This window comes from Tetrao urogallus (genome assembly GCF_951394365.1).
Source record: "Tetrao urogallus genome assembly, chromosome: 1".
Classification (NCBI taxonomy): Eukaryota; Metazoa; Chordata; class Aves; order Galliformes; family Phasianidae; genus Tetrao; species Tetrao urogallus.
Window position 1 is genome coordinate 136,131,005 of NC_136813.1, and position 22,071 is coordinate 136,153,075.

Consider the following 22,071-nt stretch of genomic DNA (forward strand, 5'->3'; position numbering starts at 1 on the left):
TTCCTACCCCCCACCCCCTTCCCCTTTGAAGGAGAACCTGTCTGATCTTCTGAGTGCAGCTGAATTCAGCGTGCAGCTCCTCTCCCAAACCAAGTCTCCTCAGGATCAGGAAACTTACTTTTACAGACAGACTTTGTTTTTATTCACATCTGGAATGACTCATGGTGCATGTGAGTTTGCTGGCAGCTGTGAGAATAAATATCATTACATTTTTGTAGTTGAGTTTCATTTGTTATATGGGCCAGTTGGAATTTATTTTCATCCAATAAAACAGCCACAAAAAACTTCATTAAAGTGCGCTTGAGTGCTAGATATGTTGCTACTTTTCTGTAACACAGGGAGGTATGTGCTAACCTGGATCTAAGTCAAAAAGCTTCTCTGGAATGATGTACAGCTGCACTTGGATTCTTAAGTCAGGGAGTGGAGCATATGTTCTGCAAGAACATTTTGCTACTGTGATTCATATAATCAGTTCTTTATTAGGAACGTATAATGCTTGTGCTTAGACTTCTACAGGACAAGTGCTGGCCACTTCCTCTGTTTGGCCACTGCAGAGCACAGAAAGGTCCAAATCCTTAACTGGCTCTCTTCAGTGGGACTGTGGGACAATCCGCAATAGCCAGGATGAACGTGGAGAGGTGAGGCTGAACAAAAAGGTTACTGTCAGTCTTTTCCTCACTGACACTAGCCCTGATGAAAACAACACTGGTACTGTTATCACAAAGAGAGATAGCATGGAGGACCTACAAGTACATACTCTCTGATGCAGCAACAGCTTCAGAGCAAGTTGCTGCATGTTGGAATAGACAGGTGAAAAAGAAGGACACAAAGAGTACCTAAGAGATTCGAGGTAAAGGCTATACCCCATTTGGTGCGTCAAAGTGATGAGCCTAGCTCACATCTTTTACAGGTAAGTGTAAGCCAGAAAAAATACACTGGCTTTATTTATACTGGTGTAAAATTGGCATACATGAGAGAAGACTCTAGCTTAGAAGTTATAAATACCAGAATTATGGGGAAGAATTAGGAGCTGGAATGACAGACAGCAATGTGGCTCAGAATGAATAGGCACTGGCAAGAAGGCAGGAGAAAACCTGCTCAGCTCCCGCCTCACTCATGCCAAATTCTGGCCTTTGCCTCAGTACCCTCATTCTTCTCTGCACCAGCTTCAAGTAATACCAGCTGTAAAGGAAGGAGGAGGGTCAAATAAGGTTGCCTTGCCTAAGGAGACTCCCCTTGTCTTCCTACACGTACAGATTTTCCTGTGCTAAGACTGCTTCAGGTTACTCCCACATGATGAGCGCATGAATGTAAGACAGAACTTTGCATGCCAAAGAGATGGCAAGAGACATCATTAAAACAGAGGGTGACTAACTCTCTTGCTGTATAATCATCCTGTTTCCCTAACATATTAAGGATGGGACTGAATATAATGTTATAGCTAGGAGAGAGCTTTCACAAAAACTTTGTCCAGTAGTTATGAAGCAGGGATAAACTCATTTTCAGATTGCCTAGAGAAAGGAAAAAGAAAAGAGGGTACCACAAGAAAATGACTATCCCTGTAGTGGGTAGAGAGTAAAAGATGTGCTCTGAAGTGCTGTATCATTCCACTCCTTATCTAAAGAAAAAGCTGTTGAGAAGAGAGGAATTCAGATTGGCTCTGTCTCACACTATTTTGCTGGAAAAGCCCTGCTTTTTTTGCTGGCAACAGGACACTTCTTAAACTCATTCACTGTCACTGCTTAATATATTTAGCCTATATAGGGAAAGGAGAAGAATCACAGCAATTTAGTTCTCTAATCTTCCACTCTACTTCCAGCCTCTAAAGCAGGAGAACAGAGAAGCAACAGAAATTTCCTTTTTCAGATGCCAGAGATTTTGCTCTGAAGCTATATTTTCTGTGATATTATTTCTATTGTTACTATTTTTTGTGTTATTTATTTATTTATTTATCCTTAAACTGAGACTGGCTGCAGGATCCTCTCTAGTGGCCTTTCCTTATTTCAGACACAAACTCTCCCCACCTGTGGTCCAAGACCTCACCCTTGACTGGAGCCTTCAGATAGTCCATGTTAGACTGCAGCTATGCATGTACCACAACTGCAGGGCAAATCTGGCATTAGGAACATGAGTGATGTACTCACATCTGCTTTCTTAAAGGAAATTCAGCTGCAGATATAACAGGACCATGCAAAATAAAGAATGCTTTCTCTGTGGCATCTCCTCAAGAACTATGAACGGCCCATTCCCACCGCTTAAAACTATAGATGTTTTTCTCTCCCATATGGATGCACACACACAGAGCAATATCTTCTCTCTATAAAAAGCCCTCCAGATGAAACTAGGAGATAAATCTTTCAAATGTGCCCAGGGTACTTCAATTCTAGAACTTCTATTCATCTCTTGACTATGTTTTATTAGATCGTTGCCCAGCTATGGCTCAAGGCAGTTTCTGGCTTTGTTGAAGATTTGAATCACAGCAACTACAATGATTGCTAAAAGAGTACAGAAATCCTCAATAATTACAAGTATTAAACACTCTTAAATTGCTTTGAAAACTTGAAGCTGAAGAGCTTTATGGTGAAGTTCATCCTGAAGATGTGTTTTCTGAGAAAGTGTACCATGTTGATGAAATCAGGAAGCAGAGAGCTAGTCTCCAGGCTGCTTGATATTTAGATCTTAAAGCAGCATAGTGCCAGACATTGACACAGTCATATTAAGGTAAATTTGTATGTTTTGGTAGTTCTCATACATTTTAGTGTTGGAACTGCAAGTCCTCCAGAACTCCAGTACCTGTGAGTCCTTTCAGACACTGAAAATGCAGGTTGCTTAAGGTGAGAATAAACATTCATATAACTCTCAGCAATACAACTAGACTCCAAGCTTTTCCATTCAAGTCATCCATCCTGATGCTGTCAGTGAGTGTCAGTACACACTGCTGCTCCACCACCACCTTTTAAAGAATATAAGGAAAAATAAGGAAGGAGGAAAAGGTGTGGCTGAGCAGGGAAGAAGTCACTCATCCTTTTGTGGCCCATGCACAATGGGGGCAGAGAGCTAGTAGTGGTATCTCCAAGCTGCCCTTCTTTCCCATCATAGATATTATCCTGGCGAAGGACTTCAGCAGGCTGGAAGCATAAAAAACTTGTATTTTCCAGTGGATGCTCTGTAGTAACCAAAAATTTAGGTGAGGTGCCCCTGTGTTATCTTCAGTAGCTCATTTTGTGGAATAATTTTCAATCTAAAAAGACAGTACATGGGGAAATAAGACACCAGATAATCCAAGATCAGCAGCCTACTGGGTCTTCCAAGATGATTCACTGGAGAATACCAGCTCATGTCAGTTCAGTTTTGGCTTTGATGAACTTCTGCCAAACCCAATATGGAGTTCCAGTCTGCCCTGACACCTCAGTCACTACTTTAATTCCACAAAAATCTTTATATATATATATTTAGATTACATATATATACTATATATATATATATATATATTTTTTTTTTCCAGATTCATCTTTGTTCAGTTTGAAAACTGTGGGGAGGAACTTCCTCTGAACTGGAAGCTCTGCTCTGCAGCCAGACTCCTGCCCTACTAAATAAGCCATGAGGCATCTGCCTGCTGGTATGCCAGCACAGTGGAATGTCTACGTGTGACACAGACATTGGAATCCACTGCACCATAGAGATGGATAATCTTAGACATACACATGAATTGACTCACTCATGTAATGAGCTAGTGAATGATGGCAGAGCTGGGTTTAGAAACTGAGGGCCAGTCTTTTCATTTCTCTGCCCAAAACATAAGGTCCCAGTCTGCACAGCTCAAACAGCACCAAGTGTTGTCTACCAAGAAGAGAAAGAAGCTTGTACAAAATGCCAAGTAGTACCCTCATAATAAGGATATAGCTGCACACAAGAACTTACAGGAGATGAAAAGTTTTTTCAATACCACACTACTGGCAGCTGAATCTCATTATTGGTGATAACTTCAGATGGCCCCTCAACTGCTTCTTGCAGTTTCCTGCAGCAGCAGTTTGGATAACAGAATCTCACGTGGCCTGAATCTATTGCTATGTACAAGAGGTAATTAAATATTCATTCTGGCATAAAGAAAGAATGAAAGGATGACACTTCTGCCATGATGATAGTATTCATACATGAAATACATGTTATCTGCTCAGATACTCAGATATCCACTTTTTCCTTCCTTTTATTTTGGAGCAGGATTAATTCCATTAACAGAATAACATTATAGCCACCAGACGCATACGAAGAATGAAAGATCAAGTTGCCTTAGGAAGAACAGGTATTTGAATACAGTTTCTTGAATCCTAGTTATGCACACAAACCAATAACCAAGAAGAGATCCTTCTCCTACATTAGATACAAAAAGTCAGGGGAGGATTCATGTTTATGAACATGAGGCAAATAACTTCCACTAGTTTGAAGCTCCAAAGAGATACAGAATTTAATATGCTCCTTTTTCCTTGGTATTTCCTCTTGACTAGCTTAGATCTTTCTGGTTTTCATCCTGGATTACATGAACTATTCTCAGACATCAAACTCTCTCCTAGGCACTGTACAGACAACCTAGATACTGCAATTGGGACTGTGAATACAGCTCAAAGTAAAGTATGATCACAGTTAAGCACTGCAGTGCTGAGCCAGAGTCCTGATTCAGATCTTCATAAAAATTAACGTGCTAGGAAGGTTGTTTTGATCAAATGAGTGTAGGGCTACATGAAAACTGAGGAATTCAAATATTTGCCCCAAATTATTACGAGAATAAGCAGGGTGTTGTTGGAAGTGGTTGTTTCTTTTTTTTTTTTTGGTTGGTTAGTTGGTTTGAATTTTTTTATTCTTTTCCTCAAGCATCAGTCAAGATATGGTACTCAAGCCAGCCCACAAAGGAAGGAACATGGAGTTACAGAAGTCAGCATGGAAATACAGAATTTATCATGGAAAGTCACTGATGAAAGTCTGACTTATTTCTCTGGCAGCACCTTATAAAATACAGACTGTGGCTTGAAGGGAATTTGTTGATGTAAATTCACCAGAGCTCCACCTATCTTTGAGAATCTATGCTGATTTACACCAGCTTATAAGGAAGTAGCCCTTGCTGGGTAACACAGCACCACCCTTTTGAAAGATTAAACTTTTAAAAATATTCCATCTATTCTTCTTCTTTTGCAGTCTCTTGGTCATGAATATAAGCCCTAGTGACACAAAGCCAATGCAAACATTAAGTCCATGACTTGCAGTTAAGCAACAGAAAATGCTGTTAGCAGAGCTACTTACTGTAGGACAAGGTCTGAAATGAAGCAGACTAGAATTTTGTGTCACAAGTCACTGCTAAAAACATAAAGGAAGATCAGCTATGCAGAGAATTTCCTGCTTTTCAGCCTAGAAAGTCAATAATGACTACAGTGAACATTCACAGGTGGAGTTTTATGACTGAATCCTCAGAACATCAGAAAAAAATCTCTTCAGTAAATATGGCCATGAAATGTTAAATCCAGACCAAAAGAAAAACAGAATTTGACAATACAAAATCAAGAATAATTGATTCCATCTCTGGAGTGGAAAGAAACACCAAATGATAAATACAAGCTTATTACCACAAGTCAAGAACAGCCAGAGCAGAGATCCACAGATTTTCTGTTTTAGTTGGAGTATGACTCTGAATTTGCAAAAACTGTGGAAGGAATTGTTCTGAAGTAAGGAGAGAGGCAAAGTCTCTGGCTAATAATTGCAAGAACTGTGATATTAGAGACACAGAAAAGATGGATTAGGTGATGTTAGCATTAGAGGTAAGGAGTTGCATTATATAAAGAGTCAAATGGGAGTGGGATGAAGTTAGATCATTAAAAGAGGATGACAGAAGAGGAGTGGGATTAAGAATAAGTGCCAGATGCACACAAGGTTATGGAATTAACATACAGACAGAGACACTGAACAGAGCTGGGCTCTTCACAGAAGGTCTGTGATAAAGCTTAAAACAACGGGAAGTGCAAAATAAAGGTTAAATTTCAGTTGTTCCTGCTCTGAAAACTTTTTCTGCTGACTGCAGTGTAGCACTGGTGCAACTCCTTAATGAAACGTTGGTGACTTCAAACATGAGAATGATGAGAAAAACTCAGACCCTTCCCTTCACATTGAAGAAGTAGAGTATTCTAGCTCTTCCTTTCTCCACAAACAGCCACTTTGGCAAAAGAAGGAGAGATGCAACAGTTGAGCTGCAAAGCAATGTCTGAACTTTAACATGCCTTAATCTGTAGACTAAGTATTCCCCTTCACAAAATGAGCAATGCTGCCCCATAAAGCTCATTTGTACATTCAAAAATCTTAGATCAATTTAATTTTTTCTGAAAAATTAAATCCCAGTCATTTCTACCTGTTTAAGTGAGCCCTTCGATCTATTTTGCAGGTAGGGAAGATGCAGGGAGATAAAACATCCTGAAAAAAGAGAAAGCCTTATGAATGCCTGACACATCAGATCAACTGAGCACATTCAGATCTTCAGAGATAAAGAAATTATTTTTCCATGCTATCAGCATGCTTGGCTGTCAGACCTTTAGAGAACAAATTAATTATTTTCTGAAGCAGTAAGATTATCAAATACAAGAAGACTTTTGTGTCAAAGGTCTTCAAGAGGTATTCACAGACCCATCTTTCTCTGTGCAGCATAAGCTTCAAGTAAAATGCACTTTGAGTAAATCGCTGACTTCTTCATGTGTAGGGAAGGCAATGCTGCCCTTTTTCCTCATCTCTTCACCTCTTTAGGCTGTAAAATGCTTTGAATAGAGAGTGTGTCACATCAATAACATGAGAGACTTAATTTCTTCTGGGACTTTTGGTGTTGAATCAGTCTTCCATGATATGATTCTGTAGCGAGCCACCAAGATGAGGAGAGAGAGGTATTTTCCCTTTGTTTTATTCAACAGGCCACATCCCAATTCATTGCCAAATGACCTGATCAATTGTGATATTTAGCACAGAGATTTTCCAGTGCCTTAAGGAGGTGAAAAAAATGGCCAACTCCTTGAAGTTAAATTTCAAGACATATTTTTATATTGGAAGGGAGTGGGGAAGGAAAAACAGCAGCAGATACTCGCTCCTCATTTCTCCAGGGCTTTCCTCACCTCTCTTTTGTGAATCATGACTTGATCTAGTGAGAAGAGCTGAGACACACACGGCTTTACTGACAGAACAGAAGATAATACACGGGCTGGAGAGAGAAAGGAGGTCAAGACAGACCAATTAAATCTTTTAGACTGTACAGACCAAACTAGAAATCAATGCCCTGAACACATGAAGAGTTGGATGGCTATTCAGGACATATTTTCTCACATGTGAACATTTTTTTTTTCTTTATGTATAAAGTGAATAGCATTTCAAGCCAGAAACTGTACTGTAGGCTTCAGGATTCACAGCCAATTGATTTAACAACCTATGCTTGTACCTAAGAACTGTCCAGGATGGCAAACTCATTCAAGGATAAAGCAACAAAAGTGAATCTAAACCACGGATAGAGTCTTAGGTTCAGAACAGCTCTTATAACTGCTTTGAACTATTGCACTTCCAAGATACTGTCTTCTCAGCTCTGATCCTTCTCTCTGCTCAGGATTCTAGGGTATCTTCTCACCTTTTACATACATACGTGGTGAGGCAGAGGCAGATGCAAACTCCCAGCTACTCTGCAGGGCTCAGAGAGCTACTTATTGCTTAGGTATGTCCCCATCCCCAGCAGTCTGAGGCTGCCCAGTGCCGTGGTACAGCCTGAAATCCTGAAGAACAGTGATGAAACTGGCCCAGGGCCTTTATGGAACTGTTTTCAATAATGCCAGTTCCTGTCTCCCTGACCCCCCCCCCCCCCCCCCCCTAAAAGAAGAAAAAAAACCAGCAAGAACAAGCTAAACAAACAGATTCTGTGAGTGAATAAAAAGCACACAACAGAGCTCCTTCTCCAGAGAAATAATGGATGCACACAGCAGATCATTCCCTCACTTGAGAGCTCCACAATCTCTCAAGTAAATGTATATTCCAGTTAATGGGAACTGTGATCGTTGGCAAGAGGCCCACTCTGAGCTCAGTACCAGCCCTACACAAGGGAGGCATTCAGCAGTAGCTCACATCCAAAGGCAAGAGAAATGAGCTGCCAATTGTGTCAGACATTGCCTCAGGGGAAAATCCAGTTTGCAGTGCAGCCTGTTATATTTCTGTGCCCCATTCAAGAACTGGTTTCCTCTCCTGTGCTTCGCACCCACAAACTGCCAAAATTAATAGCATATGGTGCTTATTATCTGCCAAGATTTCTTGATTTTGTATGGCACAGTGGACAAGTGGCAGCACAACAAATCACCTTTCTTATTGCTTAGTAGGATGTGGGCTGATTTCTTTTTGAAGCACTATCATTTTCCTCCATCCTCTGCTTGGCACGAAAGCTTAAAAGCAAATGTAATGGAAAAAGAACAGCAAATTCTTTCCAGAATTACACATATAATTGTATACGATATGTGAGTATATGTATGGAGAATGTGAGCATACTACTTAGAACAGATCCCCCCAAGAGAAACAAAACTCTCTTTCATCCCTATGAGGCAAAGCAGTATGGAATCACTTACATTGCAGCAACCTTACTTCTGTGATATTTGTATTTGTCATTTGTGAAAATCTGTATCAGCTGCTCCTTGCCTCTTGGGGTGTGCTATCAGGTTTCAAGAGATAAGAGAACAGTCTTATTAGTTCTATGCTTGCTACCATCCCCTAATAAACTAGTGGTACATTACACCATGTAAGAGATCTAGCTCTTGTCTGAAAGATGGCCAATTCCCTGTTGCTAAGTCGCTTCAGTTCAGTTCAGGTTGAACCACTACCATGTTTCCCAGCTGCTTCTGTATTACACAATAGCCACTCTGTTGTGGATGTCACATTAACTCATTTCTTGTGCAGAACCTGTGGAAAAAACCAAGAAGTACTTATAGATGATAGTGTTAATGCAAAGGAGAGGTAGAAAGTGTTGTCTCCCTTTTGTAAATATGAAAATCAATGCAATTCAGGTAGTCCAGACTTAGTAGGGAACTGGATGAAATGAATGTTTTTTCATGGAAAACAACAGTTAAACGAAACTGAAATTTTCTAAAGTAAGGGAAACGTACTAATTCTGGGAGAAAATGCTTCTATGCCCCAGCAAGAACTGCTAGCCAAACATCTAGGCCTCAGGATGAATGAAATTTTCCACTGCATTGCTACAAGGTATGGAAAACATGGGCTCAACACCTCGTAAATCCCATATTTGAGTCAAGATCCTTATCTGTCTGTTGACTGCATTGAAGAGAGCTTTTCTGATACTTCTGTTGTAAGCACTAACTTTCTTCCAAGTAAACCAATATTAACTGAGGCAACTGGCACCTCTACATCCAGTGAAAATGTTGTATCCCTGAGTAATGCCTTCTTCATTCTGTATGAGTAATTACTAAAGGTGAAACCCCTTTCACAAATGTAGTGAAGTAGAACTTTTCTCTTTCTTCTTCTTAAAGATGTTAGTTTTGTCTTAACACAAATAAAACATTTCTGATGTTAGAAAAGCTTTCATAGGTCAGAAAGCCTAGTTCTCACTCAGTATTAATTGTGTCTCTGTATCAAGATATCAGAACAGAATTTAATAAACCTAATTAAGTATGGTGTGGATACTGAAGTCCAAATCAAGGATGGCCTGGATTTAGTATTTCTGATAGTTGAGCTCACAGAGTTCAGGAAGACTTTGCGAACAGCTGAAGACTTGTTTCCAGTTTGGCTTCCCCTGGAACCAAATCATTACATCAGGCTCCATTGAAAGCAGTGGTAGGTTTTAATCTGTAGATACAGATTTTATGAATATTCTTTTTAAAGAAACATGTAAATATCTAATGTAAAGCAAGACACTTAATCTGTTTGTCTCATATGTCTACGTTCATACAGCTGTTTGAACATTGTGCCTTTAAGTCAGCCTTCAGATATTAGGCTCCAGCAAGCAGAATTTGTATCTCTAATAACTTGGGTCTAACTGGAAGATCTCAGCATTGAGAGGGTGCAGTGGCATGGCTATCCAGAGTGCAGAAAAGACAAATGCTTCAGCTCTACAGACTGCAGATAGTGAGAACCATCAAGAGAGTCAGAGGAGAATAGCATGGGAGTTGGCAAGACACCAGACTTAGGCCAGTTTGCATTAGGGTCTGCTCATAGGGCCCATAGTAGGAGAGCTGTGCAACATCAATGACATGGTGGGATTAACTCAGGAATGTCCACTCCATGGGACGTGGGCTGTGGGTTGCGGGCTGCATGTGGCTCAGCATAGCTTGCAATATGGCCTGCCCTGCCCCGCACCAAGCAGCCCAGCCCAGGCCTAAGCATGCACCCATCACTCAGCAACAGCCCAACATCAGTGTGCTGTCAGTGCCATTTCGGCTGAAACCAGAGCAGAGGGAGGGTGCAGTACAGTGCTAACTCAAATTATGGTAAATAATTGTATGCATTTTGAAACACTGACTAAACATATTCCTGTGAACACCAAAAAATATGCAGCCATTTTTCCGCAAGAGAATAGAGCATGGAGAAGAAATGTGAAACACAAAAGAGGTACCCTCCTATCAAATGCAGGTGTAGTTGTAATATAGAAGCACAAATTTGAGCCAAACTGCAAAGAATAGTTGGAAATGAAAAAAAAAAAACAAGGAGTCATTTTATGCTGGCATCAAGTACTGAACAGACTGGGCCTGCCCCTTGCTCTCACAGAGGAGCCAGCCTCTGCTGTAGCCACAGTACAGCTGTACAAGTCCCAGACTCAACGTCTGAAGTGACTCTTCACTGACTGCCCAAGGAATGCAGACAGCTTGCTCAGCTACAGATTTCCTTATCACAAATGCCTAAAGTTAGGGGAAATGAAACACTTTCCCAAGCCCTACCTTTGTTCTCTTCTGACTCTCAAGTGCATGCTTTGAACTCAGCTGGGACTTGTTGAGCCAAAACTAAGAGTAGAGGTTCAGCAACACCAAACTGCACGCATTAAAAATCTGCTCCTAACTAGGAAAATACACAGCCTCAGGGTACTGGTAAGTCCCTACCTAATATTTTCACAGGAGCTGATTTATTGAAGGGCTTAGTAGGCCATGAATACTTCCATCCTCACTTGACACTGCTCTATTTTAGGGGAAGTGGAAGGCTACTCTTCTCCAGCCAGAGCAGCTTCCTTACCTCGTATAGACTCATTACAACCCTGAGCCCTTAACTGGTCTCTCTTCTTGGCAATCCAGCTGGTGCAGGTGGGACCTCCTTGGCCTCACTGGCCCAGACCTGTTTTTTTCCAGGAAATATGTTGTGCCTTCTGCTAATGAGGGCCTGCAGATGGCTGGATGCTGCAAGCATGCAGATGGCTGGATGCTGCAAGCATGCAGGACCATTTTTTTCTGAGCAATAGTAGTAACAAGTATAGTGCATAGTGTGCATTAAAAGGTGGTTTAGAAACCAAATAAGACTTCAAAAAAGAGTAGAAAAAAATCAGAATCATAGAATGGCTTTGGTTGGAAGGGACCTCAAAGCCTATCCAGTCCCAAGCCCCTGCTGGGGGCAGGGCTGCTACCCACTACATCAGGCCACTCAGAGCTCCATCCAGCCTGGTCCAGTCTGCTACCATAGATGGGGCACCTACAGCTTTTCTGGGTAGTTTATGCCAGTGCCTCACTGTCCTCTGAGTGAAAAAATTCTTCCTAACATCTAACTTGAGTATTCTCTCTTTTAGTTTAAAGCCATTCTCCCTCATCCTATCACTGTCAGACCATGTTAAATGTCAGACCCTCTCCTGCTTATAAGCTCCCCTCAAGTACTGGAACACTACAATGTGGTCCCCTTCTTCTCCAGGCTGAACAAGCCCAGCTCCCTCAGCCTTTAGAAAAGAAGTGCTCCAGTCCTCTGAGTATTTTTGGTTTTCTCCTCTGGATCAATAGCTCCACATCTTTCTTGTGCTGGGGAAAATGTCCAGATACTGTACCTCTTGAGACTACTGCTATGCCCAAGTAGCCTCTGAATGTACATTCTGTATCACTGTTAAGCTCTTCACAGGATAGCCTCCTTTTGTGATTTCTATAACCACTTGATCATTAAAATACAACAGGAACAGACGCATGGAGAACCCCACAAAGATATTCACTTCCCTTGCGAAAGGTCTGACAATCTGCTGGAATAATGCTGGCTGTTGTCAGCAGAGCTGAGGGAAAAGCAAAATATGATCCTGTATCTTTAAGAGCTGAATCTTGTGGTTATGTCACATTTTCGTCAAAATAGAAGAATGAGGGTAAGAGACAGATTATGCTAAAGCAGATACTGGTAAGTATCAAAGTGAGATTAAATGTAAATGTTAGCAAACTGTGAAAGCATAAAAAAGGGAATTTAACATAATCCTTTTTGAAATTATAAATTAAAGATGTTTGGTCTCTTCTCCCTCTCTCTCCCTTTCAGCCTCTATCTTTCCTTCTTATTTTTATTTTGACAGTAAGCCTAATGGAAAATACCAACAGCTGAGCTAAGTTGATGAAACATTGGACAGCAAAGGGAAAAGATGAAGGCAGCTTTGCAGATTTTGCAGGTTACTGCCTCTGTGACAATAACCTCTTTCATTCCCTCCACCCCCTCCCTCTGGGGATGTTCATCTCCTACTGCCTCTAGTTGGAAAGTAGAAACTGAGCAGATAAATGGGTTCAAGCATGTGTCCCAGGGAGATAATAGCTCTGACGTTGTTCTAATTTTCTCCTAGTAAACTAGGGCTTGGTCCTGAAACACTCTCAGACAAGGGGCCCTTACACATAACAGGAGTCCCATTTTAATTGCAGAATATTCACAGCAGACCCAATAGGTCTTTATGGAGAGCTGAATGGAAAGTAACTGTGTCTGGCATTTGACTGCCAGAAAAGAGATAAGACATTCAGATGCTGTTGACTTGTAGAAAGTCACAAAGTGGGAAGGATTTAAATTATCTCCAGCAAATACAGTTGCTCCACTTGCTGTTCCTTCCCCTGTGTCCCACAGTCTCCCCTTGTAGGGACCCAGCTTCCTGCTTCCTCCCATATCAGTGCCCAGGACAGGGTGAATGGCAGGAGGAGAGCAGACTTGGAGACAAGGGCTGTATGTCAGGTTTGTGACTTTGAACTCTTTACATGCAGTTGTTTAGTCTGCCTCCCTCCTTGTCCAAATGCTCTCATAAGACTGTAGAATCACAGAATGGCCTAGGTTGGAAGGGACCTCAAATCTTATCCAGCCCCAAGCCTCTGCCATGAACAAGGCTCCAACCACTACATCAGGCTGCCCAGGGCTCCATTCAACCCAGCCTTAAGCACTCCAGGGATGGAGCGCCCACAGCTTCTCTGGGCAGCTTGTGCCAGTGTCTCACTACCCTCTGAGTAAAAAAATTTCTTCCTAACATCTAATCTAAATTTTCCATCTAAGTTTAAAGTCATTCACCCTGCCTAAAATGTCAGTCCCCTTCTTGCTTGTAAACTCCCTTCATTTACTGGAAGGCCACAATGAGGTTTCCCTGATGAGGTCTCTCTCTCATTAGTTTACTCCTAATTGGAATATCTTCAAGCACTTACTCCCTGTGGCTTGCTGAATAGTCTGCTAAGGCATTGCTAGATTCCAGGATGTGCAGTGAAGACCAACATGCTAACACCTTCCTGCTGTTGTCTCCCTCTCTCACATGCGCACACATCAACACAGAGGAAGCAGCTGACCCCACTGGCAAAAAAAAGTGACCAAAATGTCCAAGACCCCACCTGAGAGTACTGAAAAAATTAGGAAGACGCCCGTATGGGACCTTGGTCAGCCTTATAACGAGCACATTCTTTTAAAATTAGTTTTCACCATTGTGAGAGGGAAAGGAAAAACATGTTTTAGGAAACATATGTTCTTATTTATCTTGTAACTGTGTCTTAGCCTGAGTCTTCCCCTGCACAGTTAAAGCAGGCTTCTATATGGAGCTGGATAGGAGGTTTTCTAAACCTATGGTCAAAACCTGGGCTCTGCTTGGACTGAGGCTGCTGTCCCCTCACCTTCATTGGCAGACTACCTGTGTATGTGAATGGCCATTCACAGCACTTCAAGCCTCTTCCAACAGTTCATTTTTCTCTCCCGTCCTCACAGAGTACAGAATGCTCACCCAGGAGTCAAAATGAAACAATCATCATTTGCTGTGTCATGACACATATCCAAAGCCCATCTCAGCTAGTGCAACTGAAGGTTGTATTTGGGCAAGGAAAGGAGAACACTTCTTCCTCCCCTAGAGAAATTAAATTTTCAAGATCTCGAACTTGGTACTAAAGCTATGAATCCTATTTAAATGAACTGTTTGTTCTTAACAAGAGAGCTGCTTTTTCTTTATTAATTATCAGATTGTGGTAAGAAAATAAGGCCATTGGATTTTGGTGCATGTGCCAGCTAGGAAGGCATGTTGTTTTTTGATATGAATTTCATCTGGTTTAAACTGTCTTGAGAAAATTAATGTCATATTCTTTAGAGCCTTATGACCATTAACCTGAGCCTAGAGCTATTTCTGTTTAGATGGCTGTTTTTCATAGAGAAAATATCTCTGAAATATATATAAAAGGTCTATTTTTAAGCCATGTTGGATATATTTTTTTAATAAATATATATATTTTTTGTACTTATGTATTACTCCAAAACTGGAGGAAAAGAATTCCTGTTTTCAGAAAGAAAATCTCAATATATGACTGATTGCAGGACTAAAATTCTGCCTGCAATGTGAGTGCCCTTCTAAAAATATCTGTAAATATGTGAGGACTGCATAAAATCAGAAGAAAGAAAATACTTGCTGACTGCAAATTTGGAGAAGCCTTGGAAAAGTTTAAGAAATAAAAATGTACATTCTGAAAAATTTGTAAAAGAAAATCTCAAATTGTGTGTCAGAAAGAAAATATTATGTTTCAGTGTAACTCAAATGAGCATGCACTGCACTGGGAAAACACTCCCTGGACACCTCACTGAGATGGATAGCTGCTGCCAAAAAAGCACAGACTGCTGATGTTGCTGAATTGGTAGATCCTTCTGAGCTTTCAGGTGTGAGCTTTGTCAGTTAGAGACCGGAGTCTGGTGCACTCATCCTGTACATAGGACAACAGCTGAAATGAAAAGCCATTTTCTCACCTGGAAAGTCATCTGCTTCCACTCAGATTAGACGCAGAGAGAGCTCTAGCTCAGCAATACAAACAGCAAAGATGATATATAGGTGTATTTTCAGCTAAGGTCAGTATTATAGTTGGAGGCTCTGCTGATACTGGAGGAAGAGGGAAACTCACAGAGGAATCCACAACCTTTCCAAGCTCTTTCCCTGCATCCTAGGGGCTGTCTGTATCAAAGGATGGAATTGGGGTGCTGCCAATGGCAAGTGGAGCTCCAAGTTTGGCTAGGGGCTGCTCCTTCCCCACTAGCAAAATACAGAACTGGGGGCTAAAAAGCACTGCAGGGCTGGTCAACAAAGTTTCTGCGCTGACAGAAAGGGATTAATTTTCCACTTACCCCAAAATGGAGAAATACAATCATGAACATTTTGTCTACTTTTAAGTTTTCCACAATTTCAGAGCCCAGTGAAATTGAAGAAAGAGATTAAACCTTTATAAGTACAGACATACTTGAGCTTTATATTGCAGTTAAGCACTGAATTTCCGACCTTCTGCTGGTACTAGACTGGAGGACTAACTTAAAATTATTTTCATGAGAATATTTTTCTCTTTCCTTGAAATAAAGGAGCAAAACGTGTTCCTCCTGTTTCAAAGTTTAAGGAAGCTTTGAGTTATCTGTTTGAAGCCATGGGGAATTAAAAATGAAATAAAGAAATTATCTGAATTATTATTTTGGACACCATCATAAGTACAAATTAAAAAAAAAAAAAAAAGTAAAAACTTTTAAAAAAGTATTTCTAATAAAAACCGTAATTCAAATATGAAATAACCTATTCTGAAATATTTTCTCAGTCATGAAACATGACCCATATTCTGAACTTTTGGACCACAAAAAGTCTCTTCTATTAGACTTCAAATTCATATGGTTTCTTTTATAGACACTTAAGAGACATAAAGAGTTACCCTACCTGTCTTGTCTTCCAAGGAAAAAAAAAAAAAACAAACCTGTGGATTTGACTACAGATTAGGGGATTTTTTAAGGCTTTTAAAATACTAATGTTTTCTGATGAAATTATAAATACTAGCTGAAAACTAGCTGAAAAGAACATCATAACACAGAAAACTGAAGTTCAAATAATGCCCAAATGTTCCTGTTTTCAATTGACTAATATGGCATTTCCAGCTGACGTACACTTTGTAGTCAGATCATAGAATCATAGAATCACCAAGGTTGGAAAAGATCTCTAAGATCATCCAGTCCAGTCGTCTACCTGTCACCAGTATTTCCCACTAAACCATGACCCTCAGTGCAACATCTAAATGTTTCTTGAACACCTCCAGGGTTGGTGACACCACCACCTCCCTGGGCAGCCCGTGCCAGCGTCTGATCACTTTCTGAGAAGCAGTATTTTCTAACATCCAACTTGAATCTCCCTTGGCACAACTTGAGGCCAATCCCTCTTGTCCTATTACTAGTTACATGGAATGAAATTAATATGAAATTAAACTGTACTGAAGACACCAAAGCACAGAGTACAGTCATATGAGTAAAAAGGCAGTACAGGAAATGGATAATCTCAGTGGCACAAAAGGTGATGCCTTCAGAGGAATTCATACTCTGCATTTGGTTATGCCACTGTTTTTTTATTTATCTTACGTCCAGCTGCACTGTTCTTATGGCTATTTAAAAAAAGACAAGGTCGTACCCACAACTGTATTTTCAGACAGTGCAACTGGGATTAATTCACCTTATAAAAATTCTGCCTCGTTATCAACATCACAGTGTTTTAATTTAAAGCTGCACAACAAATAATAAAATTACATAGTCACATACTTTTTGTGGAGGAACGTTCTCACTGGCATTTATTCCCAAGACTCCCAAAGTTTCTTAGAAAATGGAAGTCTAGGTGAGCACTCCCACAGCAGTTTCAGGAAGCTGTTATTGCAGCGTTTTATCTTTTTCAGAAGCTCAGTAGGTGAGCCAAGGCTGAATTCATATTGATTTATTGGGTAATTTGCTTGTGAAGTGTTTTAATATTTCTTTTGATTACTGACTACATACAGGCAAGTTTAAGGTAGAAAAGATTCAGTATAGAAATGACAGCAAGAAGCGAGTGCATGGATGGGTGCTTCTTTTGTATCCTTCTCCCTTCCACATACACTCTTCTAAAGGCTTATGCTTCATCTTTCACGTTGATTAACTTCACTTATAATTAGATAGGATGCACACAGAAAAAGCCTGTGTTTGCTATTCATTTGTTGCACTGTAATTACTAACCCAATCTGAGGAGAGAGATAATTTACCATGCATTTCTGGTGTACTAGGATGTCTGTGGTAATTTAGCTTTTGTTTTCCATGAAAAAAAGTAAAATGTTTAACTGAAAGCTAAAACATACACTAAGGAAACTTTGTAGTAACCAGTCCTCAGTATACAAAGTGTACATTTAGCACAGATGAATTCCACTGAGGTTACAAACCAAGTTGAGGTAAAGAAGGTGATTTTGTGGTGATCAAGGCACTAGACTGGGACTAAATAAATGATAAATTGTGCTGCCTTTATTATATTACTACCTTAGAATTCCTCAGCAAGACAGGATGAATGAGGCACGATGTAGATCATAGAATCACTGTTGTTCTGTGATTGCTATGGAAAACTATTTCAGAATGAAGATTTTCAGGCATGCTAGGGCATGGAAAAGGTGACGTGCTAGCAGGCAATAGGAGAACAAAGATTAATCCTTTTATATCTTAGCTGAACAAGCACTTCAGTATTGATCTATGTCATAAGAGTAATTGTAGAACTACATTATCACTGCCCTAGTAGCTGTGAAATACTTTATGAGAAACTGCAAATGTGCTTGTGCAAAAAGTGAGACAGTTCCACTCTGAGCTAGGAAAAAGGGTCATTGTATTGATGAGAAGAACTTTTTTTCGTGCTGGGCTGAAGACCAAAATTCATGTTATCCTTTCCCTTTGCTAGTTAATCCTTCCTGTTGAGTACTGGCATTGTGATGAAGTTCCTGGTAAAGGAAACATCACTTGTGGGCCAATGAATGGGTGAAGAGGAATCTTAACAATTAAGGACTTATGTTCTTTTGTTCTACGGCATGAGGAGGGTTATATAAGGATTGGGCGACATACTTCTGCCTGCCTGGAATTGCATGACTGGCCAGCATCCTAGGGGAGAATATTGTTTTGGAATGAACGGCATCCCCAGTGGCCAAATGCTGCCTTTCAAACCACATATGCAACTTCTTTTACCCTCCTAGATGCTTTTTTATTTTACAAGGTCTGCAGCAGTAGATGTTTCTTGGTGTCAATTCCCATAGTTATAGCTGAGATGCTAGATGCTCTCCCTTAAACCATGAGCTGCAAAAGCCTAATGCTTTCTGAGATTACAGATTTCCTTTTTATGAAAACAACCAAGACCAGAGCAGACTATTTCTGCAGTCTTCTTCTCACCACCCTTTGAGTAAAAAATTCCTTCCTAACATACCTGTATTTGTTTGACTTCAATGAAAACTTCAAGTTGTTGTAGTGGTTTTTTTTTCTAGTTTGTACAGAGGAATCACATGAGCACAGTTAGAAGAAATAACACAGTTAGAAGAACAAATAACTACATTTCCTGGGCACAAATTTCCTTGTGTGGGAAATGTCCCTTTAATCAAGATACACCTTGCATAGCTGATGTTTCATATTATATCACTGAGAAGGTTCCAGCAATTGAATCACGATCATTTTCAGTGCTCTCAGGTTGTAACAGAAGAAGAATTCAATAAAGCATTAAATGTGCACCCTTTTAAGGGTGGGTGTCTCAGATAGTACAGGATTAAACAGAAAACCGGGATATAATATGAGAGTTTTGTGTGTGGCCATTTTTTCTTGTGGTTCTTATGTGTTCCAAGATTATTTTTGCTGCTTGCCACACATACTGTCATTCTGATAGCCTAATATTTCTTTTACAGGGATGTAAAAGCAATATCATAAATGCAGAAACAAAAAAAAGAAAAAAAAGAGAGAATGTTCCCATCACTGCCACAGCTCATAACCTGAGATTAAAGTGATTTTTTTTTTTTTTAAACAGAGGGCTTATGTTTGTTTGCACCTGAATCACAGCGGGATTCTGTATTTCCTTCACCAAAACCATGAGCTCAAGTCAGACTATAGGAATACCTACGTCAATCCAATACCTCACTCCAGGCAAAAGTGAAACAATGACTGAGTGACCTTACCTGCTTTCTTTGGTCATTTCTCTTGCCAAATCAACAGAATTGAGTGATTCACTGACTGTAATGAGATCTCTGGTCCTTGGAGTCACCAGCAGACATGCAAACCCACTGGCATGGCATGGTATTGAAAGCGTGTGGCTGAGCCCAGAAGTGGTATCTTAAGAGGCTGGGAAGCCAAGGGAGACCTTCCCCTTACAGTGGTAGGAACTCATTAGACCATCTTAAGCCTTCTGTACTTTTATTTTCAAAGTTTCTGCTGTTTTAGTCTGTAAGCCATCTGTTGAAAACTCTTCTCTTGCTTTTTCAAGTGTTTCAAGTCCCTAGACAATGCTGTCTTAAAGGGAAATCTTAGAGTGAAATCTGCGCTGACACAAACGCCACAACAAATTCAGAAGAAAATACAGATGCAGTATGACAAATAAACTGGAAACAGTCTTCCTTTGACAAAGAAAATGTCTATTTTTCTCTCACTTTTATTGTATAGCCTTTGGTTCTTCTTCTTCTGTGTCTTCGAGTGGAAAGCAGCTACCCCTTTCTCTGGGGATATGGTAGGATGAAAAACTGTGATTCAAAACAAAATAGCTATTTTTTGTTGTTGTTGTTGTTTGTAGGGTTTTTTTTCTTCCTTTTTTTTTTTTTTTGTTTGGTAAAATATTTCCTCTTTTTTCCTCTTTTCAGACTTATGTGCATTCCAGGGCTGTTTCTGGGAGTGGATGGGTATATTTCACATGCTTGATTTACTGATCATTTTATAGAGTCTTTTCTTAAGTCAAGGCATAACAGGAAAAAAAACATCAGTATATCAAAAACATAAATAAAAGATTTAATTTCCTTATATGTATGTGCCAATGAAAGGAATAGTGATGGTAGAAGTTATAGTAAATGCTTTCAGGAGAGAAGGTTAACGACAACAATATCAAATTCTCATAAAATCTTGTTTTAGTAAATGAAACAATGGAATGAAAAAAGATATAATATCTGCTATGTAGTATTATATATCTGTAAGCCCTGTTGCAAAAATAATACAGGTCACCTTTTCTCATCTGCTTGAAGTGACTATTAAAACACTCATACATTGTTTTTCTCCTCTTCAAGCAACACTGAAAGTGAAGGAAGTACAAGGTTTGAAATAATAATGCTGTTTACAGGGCCTTTGTTTTTATAATTATACACACACATACATACATTTTCAGCAACTTTTTAACCTTTAACTTATGCTGGAAACTTCGAACTACTATGCTGGAAAATTCAACACGAGCCCTTAACAAGAAATTAGATTTTATTTCTTCATTCTTTGTACTTTGAACTAAAACCTAATCTATGTTGTTACCTTCTAGTACTTTATGATTTATTTTATGTGCATAGAAGAAATGCACTATACATATTGTTATAGAAACTCCTACATTGTTATAGATGCATCTATTATTGTACATGGAATTACTTAATCGTTTGGTATTTGTTTGTTTGTTCAAAATCAGTGCTTTATTGCCTGACAGAAAAATGCACTGAAATTGATGGGCTGAACAAGCTTCATTGCACTGATGTCTCACGGAGCTTGGAGAGCCTTTTTTTACTATAGTGTTAATTAGCACTAAAACTCAAGCGGAGACCTGAGCTCAGAGAGGCTTTTTCCTCAGACTTTCTCACCTGCTTGAGAATGTGGGTTGACATTCAGTTGGTTATGGAATACATGATTGTAATTAAGCTGAAGATACAAACGTTCATAAAATACTGAACCTAGTCAGTCTTCTAATCAATGTTTTCTATCAATCAAAATTACTGTGTCTTGCTGAGTGGTTATTCAAACTAATTGAGTTCATTGGGATCTAACTACAGAGCACTGTCTTAACCTGTACCCTAGCAAGCAGGCTCAAAGCTGAAGATTTTTCCAATCTGGGAAAAAAAAAATGCTGGAAAGACACATGAACAAGAACTTAATGATATTTACTTGGCTGAGCCAATTGATTCAGAAAACACAACTGATAGCTGCTTTATATAGAAAGATACAAAAGAATGGCATGTGCATGTACACTGTCTTGTGAGACAGTGAGACATCTTCAAGTTTTGTTTTTTTTCCCGTAGAATTTTAAATGAAATTGAATGCACAAACAATCTCATTTTCACACCTTGAAAAGAATGCTTCTATGCTTCACGTATAAACAGTATTTGATGCTTCCCATAAGAATAACTTCTTGAATAGCATTAGTGACATAAGCTCCTACCTAGGCAGAGCCACCTCCTAAACACAACAATGCTTCTTGTCAATAGACTAATGTGATCTATTTTTATCATGATAGACATGAAGTCACTATGGAATAATACAAGTGTGGTAGTACATAATACCGTGCATCAGTTTTGGTTGATGAATACATCAAGGACTGTTACAATATTTTGTGAACAAGCTGTTCTTCCTTAATGGATAATAAGAAAGACACAAACTGGAAAATGTAATGTTATTAGAATAAAGTTGTTTGGGGAAGGAGTGGGACTGGAAAAGATTGCAGGATAATGCCCTTTTTTTTTTTTTTCAGATAGCAAACTAGCTGCATTGCCAGTACTGAAGTAAGCCACTGAAAAGGCTTGCAGCTGAGGATTCTTGTTGAGAGCAAGATGAGGAGGACAAAAGATTTGATGTGATCTGTTGTGACCCAGAGGTAGCCTGAAGGAGTTGAGTTTTCAG